Consider the following 20,660-nt stretch of genomic DNA (forward strand, 5'->3'; position numbering starts at 1 on the left):
CGTGGCACTTAACGGAATCCTATTATCAAATAAATACATATATGTATCTAAATTAGCGATTTCGTTAGATAAAGTGTTAGAAGAACACTTGTGCTCGGTTGAGGGATGTTACCGGGACTTGATTGAATCAAGGGATCGAGTTTTCACCACTTAGGAGGCGCGTACAGCCGTGAACAAGGGTTTACGGTCGTGAAGGGTGGTTTACGGTCGACAGACAGTTTACGACCGTGAACAGGGTTTACGGCCGTGAACTTGGGTTTACGGCCTTTGAAGACTCTGTGAGTTTACGGTCGTAAACTCAAGAACAGGGTTTACGGTCTTTGCAGGTGGGCCGTAAACTGAAGAACAGGGTTTACGGCCTTTGCAGGTGGGCCGTAAACTCAAGAATAAGGGTGCTGATTTCAAAGAGAAAAGTGCTCCAAACGTCCCGAAATGACTCCAAATGGTGTTTCTCGATGTTTTCCCGCATATTGAAGGTGTTTTTAGGTGTTTGCGGTCAGGGTTTTGAGAGAGAGAAGGAGAGAGTTTTCGGCCATCAGTGTTCAAATGAGGGTGGGGGTCTCATATTTATAGGGGTTTTGTGGTCGGTGGATGGGGGTCCACCGGACACTGGCCGTAAACGGGTGTACGGCCGTAAACTCGTTTACGACCGTAAACTTACTTAGGCCGAAAATTGTTTTGATTTTCGAGGAGACTTCGGGTCGTTTGCGCGATTTGGTTCCGACTCGCTTATATAAATTTAATTATATAAAACTAGATGATTTTCTAAACTGAGAAGTTTTACGGAAAATTAATAATTTTTTTTAACGGAAACCGCATAACGGAACGGAAAAAATTTCGGGTTATCACATAACGACATATTCATAGGTTGGACCCTCACTCTAAACGACCACTCTTTCTCAATTAACCTTATGCCGGTCTCCATAAAAAGCTTCGACGTCATTATCGGTATGGATTGGTTAAGTCCTAACCATGCCGATATTCTGTGCTACGAAAAATCCATTCGCGTTAATATGCCAAATGGCAAAGCTCTCGTTATGTATGGCGAAAAACTCAGTTCGAACCTTTCGTATCATATCTTGCATCAATGCCCAAAAATACCTGCGAAAATAGTGTCACGCGTTCTTAGCCCATGTAGTCAATGAAAAACAAGAAGTTAAAGACCTCGAGAGGATCCCTGAAGTCTGTAACTTTCCTGATATCTTCCCCAAAGATCTTCCAGGAGTTCCTCATGAACACCAAGTCGAGTTCCGAATCGACTTGATCACTGGAGCTACCCCCATAGCACAATCCCCGTATCTTCTTGCACCAACGGAGATGCAGGAACTATCCAGTCAATTAAACGAACTGCTTAGCAAAGGATTCATTCGACCAAGCTTCTCACCCTAGGGAGCACCGGTCCTGTTCATTAAGAAGAAGGACGGGTCTTTCCGAATGTGCATTGATTACCGCGAACTGAACAAGCTCACTATTAAAAACCGATATCCTCTTCCGCGTATAGATGACCTTTTCGATAAACTCCAAGGAGCCAGCTGCTTCTCAAAGATAGACCTGAGATCGGGGTATCACCAGTTACGAGTCCACGAGAATGATGTTCCCAAAACAGTATTCCGAACTAGTTATGGACACTATGAGTTTGTAGTAATGCCCTTTGGTCTAACCAATGCACCCACGGTATTCATGGATCTGATGAATCGGGTGTGCCGACCCTTCCTAGACAAATTTGTGATAATATTCATAGATGATATACTTATCTATTCACGAAGCGAGGAAGAACATAGTCAACACTTGAGACAAGTTCTAGAAACATTACGGGCGAGAAGCTATACGAGAAATTCTCAAAGTGCGGGTTTTTGATTAGGAAAGTAACTTTCCTTGGTCATATGGTCAGTGAAGAAGGCATACACGTGGACCCTTCTAAAATTAAGGCAATCGAGAAGTGGTCAGCACCCAGAACGCCAACAGCGATTCACCAATTTTTAGGACTGGCTGGCTATTACCGTATATTCATACAAAACTTCTCTAGAATTGCTAAGCCGCTTACTACCCCAACTCAGAAGGGTGTAACTTTTAGTTAGGGAGAAAAACAAGACACTGCGTTCCAGACTCTGAAGCAAGCTATGTGCAGTACACCTATCTTGTCTCTTCCAGAAAGGACAGAAGACTTCGTAGTCTACTGCGATGCGTCCAATCAGGGGCTAGGCTGTGTACTTATGCGGCGAGGAAAGGTTATTGCCTATGCCTCGAGACAGCTGAGGACACACGAAGTCAACTACACCACTCATGATCTTGAGTTGGGAGCAGTGGTCTTTGCACTAAAAATCTGGAGACATTACCTTTATGGTAGCAAGTGCACTATCTTCACCGACCACAAAAGCCTCCAACACATTTTAGATCAGAAGGAGCTTAACATGAGGCAACAACGATGGGTAGAGCTACTCAATGATTACGAATACGAAATTTGCTATCATCCCGACAAAGCCAATGTAGTAGCAGATGCCCTTAGTCAAAAAGAGTACTCATGTCGTAGAATGAAGGCACTAACCATGACAATCCATTCACATATGTCCACACAAATAAAGGAGGCTCAGTTAGAAACCTTGAATCCGGATAATGTGGCAGATGAAGCCTTAAGATGAATGGAGAAGAACTTAGAAATCAAGGGTGACAGAGTTCATTACTTCATGAATTGGATCTGGACACCGAAGTTTGGTGGCTACAGATATGTTGTCTTGAATGAAGCCCATAAGACTCGATAATACGTACACCCAGGTTCAGATAAGATGTATCTAGATCTCAAGAAACTCTATTGGTGGCCTACGTGGGAAAATGCCTAACTTGTGCCAAAGTTAAGGTAGAATATCAAAAGCCCTCAGGTTTACTTCAACAACCAGAGATACCTGAGTGGAAGTGGGATCGAATTACTATGGATTTCATAACCAAGTTACCCAAGACTTCGAGTGGTAATGACACCATCTGGGTAATCGTCGACAGATTAACCAAATCCGCTCACTTCCTGCCAATAAAGGAAACAGACAAGATGGAGAAACTAACCAGAACATACAAGTGAGAGATTGTACGACTGCATGGTGTGCCCATATCTATTATCTCAGATAGAGACAATAGATTCACCTCAAGATTTTGGTAGTCATTACAGAAATCTCTGGGAACTAGGCTAGACATGAGTACAGCCTACCATCCACAAACCGATGGGCAGAGTGAGAGAACCATACAAACACTAGAAGACATGCTGAGAGCCTGTGTGATCGACTTTGGTAAAGCATGGGATACCCATTTGCCACTTGTCGAGTTTTCATACAACAACATATACCACTCTAGCATCAAGGCTTTCCCATTCGAAGCCCTCTATGGCCGGAAGTGCAGATCCCCTCTGTCCTAGGCTGAAGTGGGTGACATGCAGCTAGCTAAGGGACACGTCCCTGATAGCACTCTCACTTGTCCGAAAATCATTCGAGAAACCACCGAAAAGATCGTCCAAATCTAAGAACGACTAAAAGCCTCTAGAGATAGACAAAAGAGCTACGTAGACAAGAGACGAAAACCCTTGGAATTCCAGGTTGGTGTCCGCGTTCTGTTGAAGGTCTCACCCTGGAAAGGCATGATATGCTTCGGAAAGCGTGGGAATTTAAATCCAAGGTATATAGGGCCATTAGAGATTCTTGCTAGAATCGGCCCAGTAGCTTACAAACTCCGTCTACCGCAAGAACTTAACAACGTACACTCTGTCTTCCATGTGTCAAACTCAAAGAAGTGTCTATCCGACGAAACTCTTGTGATTCCACTCGATGAAATCAAGATAAACGAGAGCCTTAACTTCGTGGAAGAACCAGTAGAAATAATGGATAGGGAAGTCAAACGAACGAAACAAAGTCGCATACCAATAGTAAAGGTTCGCTGGAATGCCAAGCGCAGACCTGAATTCACTTGGGAGCGAGAGGATCAAATGAAACAAAAGTACCCGCATCTTTTCCCTACTCCATAGTCTACTCTCCATCGAAAGAAATTTCGGGACGAAATTCTGTAAAGTCCCAAATCGAGGAACCAAACCAGTGATCAAACAATAACAATCAATCAAACAGTAACAAAACAAGAAGAAGAATAAGAAATTGATCAAACAATGCACACGTTATATTGCTAGGCCGCAAATACCTCTGGTACACCTTGATTACACACACTCACACCGTGAACTCTCTGACAACGCTACTGCACTCTGACACTATTTATAGGAACAGACTGGCCGTGAACAGGGTTCACGGCCGAACACGTGTTCACGGCTGTAGACCTGTTCACGGCCGTGAGCACCTTTACAACACAAACAATCACCAAAACACACATTACAAGACCAAGACCCTATTAAGACCTATAAATATAGTTGCCTAGCCCAAACCACTAAGTTGTGACCTATCAATCTCCCCCTTGGTTTGAGGCTAGCATGAACTCGGTCTTCTCTTATCTTGGCTTCTCTACCAGCATCACATCTGTTTTTCCCATAGTCCCTATCCATAGTCTATTGTCAATGATCTTCGTAACCATTCCTGTGAATTCCTTGGTGGCCGACTCCATAATCTCCGACTTGCAGATAATTTGATGAGTAGCCAAGGTGTATATATCTCACTCTCTGAACCGCAGAAGATCTTTTGCGTCAGTCAGACGAAGAACACCTTCTTTAAATTAATCACAGCTATGGCTGTGGCCTTATCGTATGCCCAAAATTCCATTTTTTCAGATATCTCTCATGAAAGTGAAGAGGAATAGGAATTTCTTTCAACTGTTTGGTTGCCGGCCACAACACTATCTTCATTGGTTCGTTGGTTCGGGGATCGAGCACATCCTTGTCTGTTCTAATAAGAGACTCTGCAGTTTTCATTCCAACAAACTTCCCCCTGACCTGCCTCTCCAGAAATAGTTTGAAGTCAAAGGCCGCAGGGTTGTGAGTCAGATTGTGAAATGGAGCAATGGTAAGCTCTGTAAGATTGACTTTAGTCTAGGAACAAAATTCATGAGTATCCTTGTCATATTCCGTGTGAACTGAGTTCCTTTTCACCATCCATAGTTTTAATTCATCTTTATATTCCCACATTTTGATTCCCGATCGATCACCAAATTTGTCGCCGAACCTCCTCGTTTCAAGATCGTTTACAGTGAGTTGAGGTTTGTCAGCATTGCAGCTCACATCAGAGTTCTTCATGAAAAGCCATCCTTCTTTCTTTTCAGCAGTAAACTTCCTCTTAGCTTGCCTGATGGTGATTCGAGGGTTGGAATTGACAGGTTCTTTTTCGAATCGATCGAAAATCCTTGTGGTTCTGGTAGGTGGTGGATCCACAGGGTTGTCATGCTGAGAAGGCTGGACAGGATCTTGTTGAGAAGTCTGAACTCCACTGAAATCTGAGACAGAGGATTTGAATTTATCGCCCAATTCTTCAACGAGTTTTCTCTTCAGATCGTAGTAGCAAGCAGTTAGAGCTCCAAGATGAGTTTTCAAGTCGGTGATTTGTTTGGATTTGGATTGATTATCTTCTTCAAGGTCCAAGACTCGGACGTCGAGATTTCCAATCAACACGTCCTTTTCTATAATCGTCTGTTTTAACACTCCGACCTCTTCCTTGAGCTTTTGGACAGTTTGGTCCACTCCCTATGAGTTTCCTTCCTCAATTGATATGCCTTTTCCGTGAAGAGGAAGGCCTGTTGCTTCTTGTTCAACCAAAACCTTTGCGAGCCTCTCAGAGGCGAAGTCATGCGCATGCCTTGGGAGGGAGGAACCTCCAGGAGCTGAAGAGCTCCCGGTTTCAAACATAGTGCTTGGTCCTTCTTGTATTTGAATGATTAGTGTAGTAATTGGTGTTGTGATTGCAAGTTGTGTTGGCGAGGCCTGTTCCTGAATAAGTACTCCCGGCCTCGGATCATGTCTTCTCCTTTTCAACGGAGGCTGGGAGGTTTCAGTCATAAGAGGATCACTCACAGATGGCAGAGAAGTTAGAACGTCAACATGAAGGGGAGGAATCCTTGATGCTGCATCCATACCAATGGTAGTGCCGGCCATCTGTTCTGAAGAAGGAGGCGTCGCTTCATGAACATCTTCTACTTCCCTTGTCTCTGTTGTCGATTGTGCAACTTCATCGACATCGTTAAGGAAGGAGTCGAGGTCTTCATTTGTTGGGCTGTACTCATCATGCTCAAAGTTGAATGGAATGTCATCATCGTTAAATCCAGATAATTCACCACCTAAGCCTGTATCATCTTCATACTCTCCCTCTACAATGTTTTCCATCAAACCTTTCTCAAGATCGCCTTCCTCATCATCATCATCATCATCATCATCATCATCATCAACAGCTTTTTTATTCGATACCGGAACATGTTCCTTAGCAACTATAGCAACAGGAATAACGGGCTCTTCTTCTTTTTCAGAAGGAGTGATCACATCATCTTCCGTTTCCATATGATCGGAGGAGCTTTCAGTTGACGATGCATCACTGACATCAGCAAACTTTCCAAATTTTGCCAATTGGAACATGACTTGAAACATGAACTTCCCTTTTCTATTTTGCTTCATTAGCCCAAATGTGTTGGAGCCAAGAGATTTGACATCAAGGGTTTCTCTGCTTCTTTCGATTTCAGGATGCTTGAAATTCAGGATCAGTTGCAAAAACCTTGGGTACATGAGAAACTTCTCCTAATAATTTCCTTCAACATTCCCAAACATTTAATTCATAATGAATTTGGAAAAGTTGAATTCAAAACCCATAGCAAGAGCTGCAATTGAACCCGTGTTCAGCAACGAGATTTCATCAGCCCCAGATCTCCGACCAGAAATGCAACTCACGAACATGTGAGCTAAGAATCTCCAGTAAGGTGGCAGAAGCTTTTTGATGGTTGGAGGAAACACCCCTTCATAGCCCATTTGTTCAATGATGGTTTCAGTTTGATCCATTGAAATCTCAGTTGGAAAACCTGGCTGGTCATCAATTTGAAAAACTTCTCTAATGATCTGTTTCGTCACCAAAATCTTCTTTCCTTTGACAGTAGCCTCTAAGGATACAGAATCATTTTCACCCCTTTGTACCGCAGCAGTGCTCCAGAAATCCTTGATTAAGCATTGATAAATGACAGGGCTGGAAGTGAGAGCATGAACAAGGCAGCACTTTTTCAATCCATGAACCATGGACTTGAAATCAATGTGATTTGCAGGTGGATCAACTAGGAAAACAACCAAGTTGTGAACATCAGCAAACTTCAAGTTAGCCATTTCTTTGATCTGCACAAAACGAGCCAAGTGAGAAAACCAAAAAAAAATTAAACAATTAAGATTAGGTTTTACTCATTAAACAATTTTAATTAGGCTTTTAATTGATGATTAAGTGAATGTTCATGTCATTAATTTTTAGTTCACGATTGAAATGGGGTTCACGGTTGGAATGGTGTTCATGGCCGTAAACGGGTTCATGGCCGTGAACTCTTCAATGGCCGTAAACCTTTCAAAGGGCCGTGAACCCTTCAAAGGGCCGTGAACGCCGACAGTAAGGTTTTCTTCATTTTAAGTCACGATTCATGGTCGTTTTTCTATTATTTTAGCATGATGATGATCGCAGAAGGCATACCTACGAAGGGAAACAAACAATTTCACAAAAGGAGACGAATCAAAAATCAAAAGTGAGAGAGAATAGAGGAGTTTACGGCCGTAATCAATGAAATGAGGGTGAAAAGTGATCTAAGCCGTGTACTCTTGCTTATATACCTGGACCAGTTCTCGGCCCATCACTTCATGAGCTGCAAATCCAAGAAGCTTCAAATATAAGCCCAACACTTAATGTTTTTCAAAAATAAAACATTTTGAGGACTTAAAAATTAAAATAAAATCAAATCAAATCTAAAAAATTTAAACTAAAATAAAATAATTTTTTTTTAAATTTTTTTAGCAAAATAAAAATGAAAATAAAAATAAAATTGAAATTAAAATGAATTAACACTAATTTCCCTTTTTACCAATGCTAATAATATTTTGTGAGTTTGGGATCAAAGTTCTTAGACAGCCTCAATCTGCTTATCGGTACCTCCTCCTTCATGAATAGATCTGGTCAATCGTCGGTATTGTGGTCTACTTAAACACGAAATATTGTGACAAAATTAGGATATACTAAAAATATGACAAGACAATGTGACCTTACGATTCTAGATAAAATTTCTAAGGGCCATTCATCTGACGACGACCAAGGATATTGTTGTCCACCTAAATAGAGCAACGAGATCTACAGACAATCTATTAATTGTTCAATTTTAGATGTACTAGAACATGTTTCCCGCTTCCTGATATACCCCAATAATCAAGAACTTCCAAGATACTCCATACTTTAGGTGAGCAGACAATTGTTATGGGAGAAGACAGATTTAGAATGCATATGCTATACACCAAGGTCGGATCTTTCAATCATGCAGAGGGTGAAACATATGACTAACCAGATTTAGAGGGATTGAGAAGTAGAATGGTGCATATGTTGTGTACCAGGTCGGATGTATTTCAATCACGCAGAGGAGACAACATATGGCTAACATACAGAAAGAATTGCATAGAGAAGTGATGCAGAGAGATAGAATTGCATATGTTGCAGTCCAGGTCGGATCTTTCGATCACACAGAGGAGGCAACATATGACTGACAGAAAGAAAGCAAGAAAATAACCTTCTACAGACCTAATTTATCGGAATTCCTTAGTCGCCCCATCAATACCAGAGTTAAGGACAAAGTCCACACATCGAGGAAAAGTTAAACCACGGTTCTAGATACAGATTATTTAGTGTAATCCGCAGATTCCCATGTATATCTCCCTGCTCAACCTATCCGAGCGTAGTATTGTCAGGCTAAATGGATATATCTAGGTCAAGATTTGTCAAGTCACTAGATTCCTTAAGTTCATTTGTTCCGAGTCAAGTCCATTAAATCTTTCGTGCCTAGCAGCGCATTGAGACAGAGCCTAAACAATTCAACTTTGGTACTTTACACAAATTCAAATTGCCTGCTATCACCAAGTTTATATCACTTCCCATCACATCACTTACAGATATGCTACTGAAAGGACACTATTTTCGGATTTTTGATTTTCTAATTTTTGATTGGTTTTTGTTTATTTCTCCCCCTAAATTTGTGCATGGGTGAGAATGAAAACTAAATGCGTAAATTTAAACTAACCTAATACCAAAAATTAGCCCTCAAAGTGTATCATTTTCAAAAATCCCACAAGTACATCGAATCGAGCTTTGTTAAACAGTTTTGTGAACAGGTCCGCCACATTATTAGCAGTGGGAACCTGTTCCAACCGAATGAGCGAACCCTCAAAACAATCTCTGATAAGTTGCAATTTAATGTCGATGTGCTTGGTTTTTGAGTGTTGGACTGGGTTTTTAGCAATTTGAATTGCAGCTTCATTATCAGAAAAAATAGGGGTTTCTAGAAAGTTCAAACCGTAATCCAACAGTTGATGTTGGATCCATATGACTTGAGAACAACAGGCAGGAGCAGCGACATATTCCACCTCCGCCGTTAAGGTTGAGACTTTATGTTGTTTCTTGCACTGTCATGACACCAGCCGATCTCCGAGAAACTGACATCCGCCAGACGTTGATTTCCTGTCAAGCTCACAGCCTCCGTAATTACTGTCAGCAAAAGCATATAAATCAAATTCAGAGTTTTTTGGGTACCAAAGACCCAATTTTAGGCTGCCTTTCAGATACCAAAAAATTCTTTTGACAAAAATAAGATGGGAAAGTTTAGGATTAGCCTGGTAACGTGCGCATTGACAAACCGCGAACATGATGTCTGGCGTGCTCGCGGTCAGATACATCAACGATCCGATCATTGATTTGTAGTCAGTCTGATCTACGGATTCGCCTTCAGTATCTGGAGTCAACAAGGGTCGCTCGGCCATCGGCATTAAGGCAGGCTTTGTGTTTCGAAACCCGAACTTCTCTAGCATATCATCCACATATTTGGCTTCATGGATCAGGATTCCGGTTGAATCTTGTTTGACCTGAAGCCTCAAAAACATGGTCATCTCCCCAAGAGAACTCATCTCGAACCTCTTCTTCATCACGCTTTCGAACTCCTTGCACAGCTGTGAGCTCGTTGACCCGAATATGATGTCATCGAAATAGATTTGGACGAGAATTTGATTAGCACCAACATGCTTAATGAACAGGGTTTGATCGATTGTTTCCCGTGAATAGCCATGCTCGAGAAAGTGCTTCGTAAGAGTTGCATACCACGCCCTTGGAGCTTGATGTAACCCATATAAAGCCTTGTCCAACTTGTAGACGTGATTCAGAAACTTTGAGTTGACAAACCCAGGAGGTTAATCAACGTAGATTTCTTCCTTCACAGCGCCATACAGGAAGGCAGTCTTGACGTGCATATGGTAAACCGTGAAGTTTATGTAAGATGCATACACGAGGAAAATGCAAATAGCCTCCAAGCGAGAAACCAGTGTATTAACTTCGGTGTAGTCTAGACCCTCTATTTATCGGAATCCACGGACAACCAATCGCGCCTTATTCCGCACAATAAACCCCTGAATCATCTTGCTTGTTTCTATAAACCCACAGCATATCAAGGGACTTCTTGCCTTTAGGTAATTCCACCAGTTTCCAAACCCCCAATTTTTCGAACTTATTCAGCTCTTCATGCATTGCATCAATCCACCTGGGCTCATTCAAAGCCATTTCGACATTCTTTGGCTCTATTTGAGAGATAAAGCAAGAATAGAGAGATGTGTTGACGTCTCCACTCTGACTTTGCGTTCAAACACCGTCGCCCATCTGACCAATGACGTTTTCGATCGGGTGATCGCGTTGAATTCTGGTGGGAAGCTCTTGGCTGATGTCATTAGGCGTTACGAGAAGGTTGTTGACGTTGATGGGTCCGTCATCTGCTGTATCAGACACCTCAGATGATCTGAAATCATTAGAAGTGTTGGCCACATACTCATTAGCAATCGACTCAGGAAAGAGTAACTCCATGAAAGTCTGAGTTGCAACGGAAGTGTCTTTGGTCATGAAGTCTATTTCTGCAGGTGTAAGAGGAGTGGCTTCAGCATCAGGATCGGTTCTTTGGCATAGCGAACCTGAAGCAGTACTTGTAACAGCTTCATCTGCCGCAGGAGTCATAGAAGGCACCAATGGTGGTCTGTACACAACATCTTCTTCTTCATCTTCAATAACTTCCTTCGAACCAGAGCAGTAACTATACGAATCATTTGAAGACACATTAAATGTTTTGAAAAGAGATGTGTAATAAAATAACCAATCCGGACCGACTCGGGCGTCCGTCTCGTTCTCCTCAAACCAGCGCACATCATAGGATTCCACAATTTGCTTTGTTTTCTTGTTGTAGACCCTGTACGCCGTGCGAGCAGCATAACCCACAAAATAACAATCATCAGCCTTGGCGTTGAATTTTGGGTTGGATTCCAGATGAAGGAGGGTGCAAGGACAACCAAAGATACGAAAATGACTAATAGATGGCTTGTGACCGTAGAGAATCTCGTATGGGGTCTTCATCTAGCTTTGTTGATCAGGACACGATTTTGAAAATAACACGCCGTGTTGATCGCCTCGACCCTAAAGAAAACTGGAAGTTTAGAGTCACACAACATTGTCCTTGCGGCGTCTTGTAGTGTTCGGTTCCGCCGCTCAGCAACACCATTTTGCTGCGGTGTGCGAACGGCACTGTATTGACGCACTATCCCTTTTTCCGCACAAAAATGATCGAGAACAGCATTCTTGAATTCTGTCCCGTTGTCAGTTCTGAGCGCCTTCACCCGGTGATTGTTCTGGTTCTCAATCATTACAACAAACTTCTTAATCAGGTCAGCAAGCCCAGCCTTGTTGGAGAAGAAGAAGACCCACGTGAACCGCGAGAAATCATCGATCATAACCAGACAATATGAATTTCTGTTGATGCTGAGGAAGTTAACTGGACCAAATAAGTCCATATGCAACAATTGGAGCACCTGGTTGATCGAATGAACCTGTTTTGGTGGGTGTGGCTTTCTGTGATGCTTTCCTTGAGTGCAAGCCACACACTTTTAAAATGTGATGAAATCTTTGACAGGAAGCCTGCACACCATTTCATTCTTTGCAAGTTGATTCAGGTTCTTTGCGTTAGCATGACCGAGTCTTCGGCGCCACATCATAGCATTGTGCTCGGAAACCTTCGAGAAGAGGCATATGACTTGTTCAGGAAGATTGTTGTTCATGTCAATGATATATGCATTTCCGTCCCATTTTGACTTTACAAGAATCCATTCGTCTGGGATGACAATGCCTGGCTTCAAAATAAGACATTCTTTATCGGTGAAATGAGTCAAATAACCCTTGTCGCAAATTTGAGATACACTCAACAAACTGTGCTTTAACTCTGGTGCGTAGCTAACATTCTCGAATCTCAGCACTCCATTGGAAACGGTTCCTTTTTGAGTGATTTTTCTGCCATCCCCTCCCACAAAGGAAACGAATCCCCCGTTAAAATTTTAAATGTTGTGCAACTGGGAGATGTCTCCTGTCATGTGTCGGGAACAACCGCTGTCGACATACCATGGTCTGGCGACATTCCTCCGCAGCTGTTCCTGCACAATGAGCGGGCTCATTTAGATTTGGGGACCCAGGTTATTACAACCCTGGTTTACCCTTGACATTCATAGATTTATCCTTTTGATTTTTCAAATTTGAATTAGAATCAGATGCACCGTTAGAAGATGATGATGATTGGACAAGTGTAGATTTGGGCACCCACTGATAGTTGGGTTTTAAAGAATTCACAGGTGATTCAGAAATATTTTTCTATTGCTTTTAGAATTTAGATTTTCGGCTAGGATTAGTCGAAGATCCAGACGAACCCTTTGACGAAATCGCCCTTGGCTTAGCTGCATTCGATTTCGGCAAAGCACCTGTGGCTGGTTTAGTGAAAACATGTTTGTTCGTTTTAAGATCAACCCTTTTCTTATCATTATGAACTTTCCAATCATCATTACGAAGACAAGATTTCGAGGACTTTCTCGTTAAAGACCTTCCTCGAGACTCATTTTCTCTTCTCGGTGCAGAAAAATGAACAAATGCTCTATTAGGGCAATTTCGAGCAATGTGGCCGACAGTTCCATAGTTAAAACATATTTGCTTTTTATCATTAGAACTGGTACCGCCTTTCTCAGATTTTGTGTCCTTTTTGTCTCTTCTAACTTTCCCACACGTGCAAGTGCATGAGTCAGATTGTGTGACAGGTGTAGAAGGTGTGGATGTGCTAGTGTCAGATTCAACAGATTTAACAAAGACAACCCCACATTTATCAGAAACAGTAGAGTTTGACACCAAATCATCACAAATCAAATCAGTTTTAACAGACACAGACTTATCACTATTCAAAATAGGAACACCAAATTTTGACACAAAATTATTTTCAGACACTTTCTCTCTAGCCTCTTGCTTTTCTTGACTTAAAGACGAATCTGCACACGAACTAGAAATGTTAGTATCTAACTCCCTAGCACTACATTATGTGGCCTGTTCAGCAGCTGGTTTACCATAAACCATAAATGGTTCTTAGTCTATCTCCTCCTTAGTCATAGGTTGAGCAGTGTAATTGTGATTGAATGGGGGAGGGACACTCTCATAACCTATTCCTACTTGCTTTTGGTCCTTCCACTTCATTTTATTTTCAATTATTGTTGCCACTTTTTCACTTGACACATCGAATTTTTTAAAGTTAAAAGCAGCATTTTCAAAACGTATCTTCAATGTGTTCAGTTCCTCAGTGACAACAGCAAGGTCATATTTTTGACCCAACAATCTCCCCCTTGGTTTATAGATTTCTTTTCTAATTGACCCAACAAACTCCCCCTAAAAATGTAGCTGGATTTTCTTGTCAATCTTCATTGGAGTTTGGCTTCAGCTTTAATCTTCAATTTCTTCACAGCTTCAAGATGAACTTGATGAATCTTCAATAAATGACTTCATCTTGAGCAGTTGGGCTTTTCTTCAAGATTTGACTCTGAACGCACATTGGGTAAGGAGGCTTCTTATAGAGATTCTTGAAAAATGGCGCTTTCAGCTTGAGAATCTTCAGAGAGAACAGAGAGAACGAATCTTCTGGATTACTTCAGCAGGTACAAAGATAGCAGCAAAATTATTGAGGAGGCTTCAATGCAATCTGTCACATAATCTTCAAGTCAGCTTCACATTGAAAGAATAGTCTTCATTTCTTGTTCCTTCGAATGAGAATTCTTCGATGATCACGGATGAAGCCTTGGCTCAGAAAATCTCGATACAGTCTCCATGAGTCTCATCTACATCTGAATTTACTTTTCAAGGCAAAACAAAACTAAAAAAAAACTTAGCACACAATTTTTTTTTTTTGGATTTTTGATTTTTCTGAACATTAAAACAGAAACAACACTATTTTTGGATTTTTTTTATTTTCTGATTTTTGTTTGATTTTTGAATTTTCTGATTTTTGTTTGATTTTTTTTTTTAATTCTCCCTCTTAAATTTGTGCATAGAGGAAAACTATGAACAAATTTAATAAAAACGAAAATAATAACTAGATTTAAAGCATTTTGGGATAAAAGTTTTGAGACAGTCTTAACTTTGTTTATCAGTACCTTCACCTTCATGAATAGATCTGGTCAATTGTCGGTATTGTGGTCCACTTAAACACGAAGAATATTGACAAAATTTTCTAAATAAACCATTTAGCTGATGACGACCACGAGTATTGTTGTCCACTTAAATTAAGCGGCGAGATCTATAGACAACCTCTAAATGGTTCAATTTTAGTTGCACTAGAACGTGTTCCCCACTTCCGGATATACCCTAATTATCAAGAACTTCCAAAGAACTCCTTACTTTAGGTGAATAGACAATTATTAAGGAGGAAGTCAGATTTAGAAATAGGTGCATATGTTGTGTCCCAGGTCGGATCTCTTTCAATCACGCAGAGGGGACAACATATGGATAACTAGGATAGAAGGATTGAGAGGTAGAATGTTGCATATGCTGTGTTCCAGGTCGTATCATTTCAATCACGCAGAAGAGAAATCATATGGCTCACAGATAGGAAGAATTGCACAGATAAAGAAGATGCATAGAAATAGAGTTCAATATGTTGCATTCCAGGTCGGATCTCTTCCAATCACACATAGGAAGCAACATATGACTGAAAGATAGAAAGCAAGAAAATAATTTCCTACAGACCTACTTTATCAGAACCCCCCAATCACCCTATTAGAACCAGAATTAAGGACATAAGTCCGTACATCAAGGAAAAGTTGAACCACTGTTCTAGATGCGTATTAATTTAGTGTATCCTGTGGGTTCCCGTGTTTATCTCACTGCTCAATCTACCCGAGCGTCGTATGGTCTGTCCAAACAATCCTATCTAAATCCACAATGTCAAATCCTTCGTGCCTACCAGCACATTGAACACAGAGTCTAGACAATTCAAATTCAGTACCTTACACATGTTTAGACTGCCCGTTATCATTTTCTTGATATCACTTCCCAAATAATACCTACTAAAGAAAAACTATAAGAAAGAAAAAAAATTGTCTTCAAAATGAATCAGTTTAAGATAAACTCAGGAGTATCGAGAAGAAAACTCAAACTGTAAGTCACCGATTGAATTTGCATCCAGAAGGTCTGAGAACAACACACATAATCTCAGAACAGATCCGAAAATTCTTCACATCGTTAAGCACAAAATCCCATGTGTGATCCTCTCCTTTCTTCCTTTCCCGCAAAGGACACATACTCTAAAACAAAGTTTCGAGTGTTGTACAGTTGAGAGATGCCTCCTATCATGTGCCTGGAACATCTACTATCAACAAACCGAAGTCTGATGATATGCCTCCATAGCTGCTCCGACACAGAGCGGGATTAGTTGGTCTTTGGAACTTAGTCCATTTTGAAACTAGGTTGACCTTTGTCATTAACGCAAGGTACCTTCTCCCATGACATATCCTGTTTATCACAAACAGAAGATGAAGAAATATTAGATGCATTAGATGATTTCGGAGATTGAACCTTTGGTACCCAGTTGTAGTTGGGTTTAACCCATTTTTTGTTCGATCCGATGGGTGCCTCGGCACTTGATTTTGAACTTGAAGCCGATCTTCGAGATGACTTTGATCTGACTGATCTTGATTCATTGGAGCATCTCTTGGATTGGACTTCTTGGCTGGCATTCCCTTCTTGACCTTGGGATTTGGATTATTGGCGTTCTCGGCATTCCATTCGCCATTTCGCGATTTTGATTTCAAATGATTTCCTTTGGATAATATCCCTCTTGGCGCATTTTGTCATCGTTGTGAGTAGTAGGGAACGTATGGGCGATTAGGACAATTTCTGGCAATGTGTCCAGGTGTTCCACAGTGAAAACAAGTTTGTTTCTTCACTGGGAAGTTGTTTCTTCCTGCCCCTGGTGGCGTGCCTTTGCCTCGTCCCTCATTGTTCCCACAAGAACACATGTAGCAGGCACTTTGTTTAGCTTGAATTGGTAGCCTGTATTTACCAACAGCAGGTTGATTAGAAGCAACAGATTCAGAGTTCAAGGAGTCTTTTGTTTGTTCAGTAGTGTTCTCATTGTTCTCATCCTCTACTACTTTACCTGCACATGAAGTAGAAGCATTATTATCTTTCGTCTCAACACCTTTAGTTGGCCCTGATTGTTCAGTCTTAACTGAAGCTGGTGGACGGGGTTAGCCATACTGAACAGGTGTTTCTACCTCATTGGTTTCAAGGGGTGGGTTATAATTATCATTAAAGGGAGGTGGAACACTGTGGTACCCAACACTACTAGAAAACAGCCTTTTACGACGCGTAATGCGTGTCGTAAAACGCTCAGAGGACGCGCAAACGTGTGTCAAGGAAGGCCCTGTCATAACGAGAGACGACACGCTTTTGCGCGTCGTCTATAGACGACGCGCATTTATGACACGCATTTACGACGCGCAATGCGAATCAAGGAAGCCCCTGTCATAAAGGAAGACGACACGTATTTGCGTGTCACAACCTTACGACGCACGTTTATGACATGCATTGCGTATCATTAAAGCCCATGTCATAAATGAAGATGACACGCATTTGTGTTACATAAACTTCAACAGCCATTTACGATATGCATTTACGACGTTCCTTTACGATATTCATTTTCGCATGCAAAAATATGGAGACAAATATATACCAAAATAATCAATTTGATCCAATAACATCATGTCAAACAAGTTATCAAAAATTGAAATACATTGATATTAATATGATAGTACATTGTTATTAAGGGGTTTTCCCTAACTATATAACCTGATACTACATCCCTAACTATATAACCTGATCCTTCATGTCATTGGTTTGCCACCTGGTGTACCACGTAAAAATGTTGAACTTAGTGTCATGAGCGGCTGACCACCGGGCGTGGCTGGAAAGTAATTACTTGCTGATAAGATAACAATGATTTAATCCAAGACGAGTCAAGAATGCCTAAGAAAAAGAATCAACTAAACAAGCAAAATCTTGATTGGAATTTTGTTAGAAGTTAAAGGTACAACCCTTTAGAAGGCAGCTGGTATCCCAAGTGTGAGGTGTAGAGGCTTGTGATCCATTGTCACCTAAAACAAAAAAATCTTGAGTTAGAAACAAACTTCACCTTTATTTATTAGTTTTCCCTCCACCACTGTAGGCATGCTACAAATTTGTTAGATCAATGTTGTCGAAACTGTTAGACGACAATGAATTTCCAAGTAATCCTAAAAATCAAACTAATGCTTCAAACTCTTTTCAGTTTTGTTAGAAACAAACTTTCTGTGGAAGATCTTTATGCCAAATACATTGAATTTGTGGGGAGGGAAATATTCAAGCCCAAGTGTTAGAAGGAAAAAACGACACACTTAAAGCCTTCTTTTGTGGATCACCCGTTTTTATATGTTCATCAAGAAATTGGATCATTTCTGCCTTGCTCAACTGCTTCAATGTAGCCACATGTCTCATTACATTGCCAACAATTAACTTCTGTCTCTGAACAAAAAATATTTTAAATAAAAGTATCAAGAAAATGACACAATGGGCAAATTTGTAAAAAGCTCCATACCTCGTGATCTTTCCTATCAAATTTGAGGGTACCATCTTGGATTTCTCGCCAAAAGTATACAGATTCTTCTCTTAAGTTTTTGTGCTTCTCAAGCTTCATCTCAATCGGTGCATTAACATTCCTCTGCACCATTATAGTATTATATATATATATATATATATATATATATATATATATATATATATATATATATATATATATATATATATATATATATATATATATATATATATATATATATAGAGAGAGAGAGAGAGAGAACAAGTGCAAGTGTTTCATATACCTATGCATAAGCACAGTGATGAAGTTTAATATTATGTCTTATTATACTTGAAAAACTTATGCTTACCTGAATGTAGTGAAGAAGAGCTGAATTTTCATCACTCGGATTCAGACCCTCTTTAGTATAGCAATATGTAACACCCTTTTCTAAGTTGACTACCCTATTTGTCGGATGTTGTGATGGGAATAGAGCTTGAGACAAAGGTTTAGTCCCCATAAAAAGTACATCTTCAACATGTTGAATCATAAATTTGGCTTCATTTGATTCAATATTCCCTGGTCGTTGAAATTAAGCACAATGAACAACCAAAGGAAGATCAATCAACTTTGATCACTACTCTTGTTTTAAATGAGTGAATGTAAGAGAAATTTGATACATACAAGGATGTCATCAGATGCTATCTTCTTTACATCAACAACAGAAACACCATTTAGCATCTCGGAAATTGCTGAAACCGCAAGATCATTGAAATCTGAAACTACCAAAACAGGGAAGTTCAATTCGATCAATAAGCTGGATTATGCTACACCATTTTCATTTCCTGATGAGTCCTTAATCCTGCTTTCAGGAACTTTTTTGGCAATCAAATTTCCAGAAAGACTTGAGAATTCAACTGTCTTAGATTTCACCAACCCATATTCAAAAAGGAAGTGGGAGGCTGCTAAAGTTGCAGGACCACAAAGTTCCACCTATATCACAAGAATAGAACAACATAATAAGATCAACATAGTTGGAGTCAATATTAATTATCTCATTATTCATAGTCTAAAAGTCATAAGTGTAAAAATTGAAAGTAAAAAGTATAAAGAGTTGAAATATTTGCAATAATAATGTAAAGAATATAATATTGATTCAAATGACTATGAATTATAAACTGAAACAAAATTTGAAGTACATACTACGTACTCTTTTTTGTGCAATTCATCCTTAAAATCAACAAATAATTGAAACAATTGATATATGATATATGTCATGTAGGCTAAATTAACACCAAAAGTCGTGAAGGTAACTTTTAGGCTAAAGTAACATTAACAGAATATAGTATATGATATATGATATATGTCATGTAGGATGTAAATGAAATGAACATACCTTCTATTTAACACATCATTCCATGTCCATGCAATTAGCCCAAATGGATATATTTCCTTTGGGTTCACCTACAAAAATTAGAAACAAATTATAAGCAAGTCCAACTCCTTCATCATTTCAACTATAATACTCTCACTACTGTTGCTTCAAATATATATATATATATATATATATATATATATATATATATATATATATATATATATTAATAAAATAAAAAGTTAGTACCTTCAAACCAATGAGATGCCTCAGCTCCCTACCAGGATATGTGCAAAGACCAAAGTATGTATCAACTCCAGAATCAGGGCCCTGAATTGAATTAAAATCATAAAGAAAAGCAACTAGCTATTTTGAAAGGAATTGGAATCCAAATGAACTGTTACATGATCACTATGGATACTAAAGACCAAATCCTCTCTTAAAAAGTTCATATCCTTCAAATGATTTACATACTTGGGTAGAAACCCTACATGACTGAAAATAATGGTGATTGGGCGTCGTAAAAGGCCCTAAAACTGTTTTTCTAGTAGTGAAAGAAGTATCAAGTACATGTTATGTAGTTTGAATAAAGATTCTCTTCTTTCTTTACCAACTGAAAATGCATTTTGTTTTCTCTTTTGTGCAGCAGTGTTCCCAACTACAATGATGAAATAACATTTCAGTGTAAGTATCAAGTACATGTTATGTAGTTTGAAGAATAACATTTCAGTGTTCCCAACTACAACACAACTATAAATTAGAAAAAAGATAAAACATTTGCATGGATAAACTTCTCCTTCACAACTATGGAATAAGAAGGACTAGGTTTACAGAAAGAAAGAAGTTGGGGCTTATCAGAAGAATACTTGTAAGACCTTCAAAAAAAATTAAAATGATAGCACAAAACATAAACATAGGACTACCATATAAACACTGAAAACATAAACATAAACACATGAGATTTAATATTCATAATTTCATATGTCTGTCGAACTAGATTACTCCCCCTCTCGGGAACCTGAGAGCTTAGCAACGAGGCAATAACTCCTATTATCTTCTCTATCTAATCCATCTGATCAAGGATGCTCTCTGCCTGCAAAGTATAATTTTTTGTGGGTGAAATAATCCTGAAGCAAACCTGAGGTCGGATTGGTCGACATCAACC

Source organism: Lactuca virosa, chromosome 7 (genome assembly GCF_052849685.1).
Source record: "Lactuca virosa cultivar CGN04683 chromosome 7, Lactuca_virosa_CGN04683_v6, whole genome shotgun sequence".
Classification (NCBI taxonomy): Eukaryota; Viridiplantae; Streptophyta; class Magnoliopsida; order Asterales; family Asteraceae; genus Lactuca; species Lactuca virosa.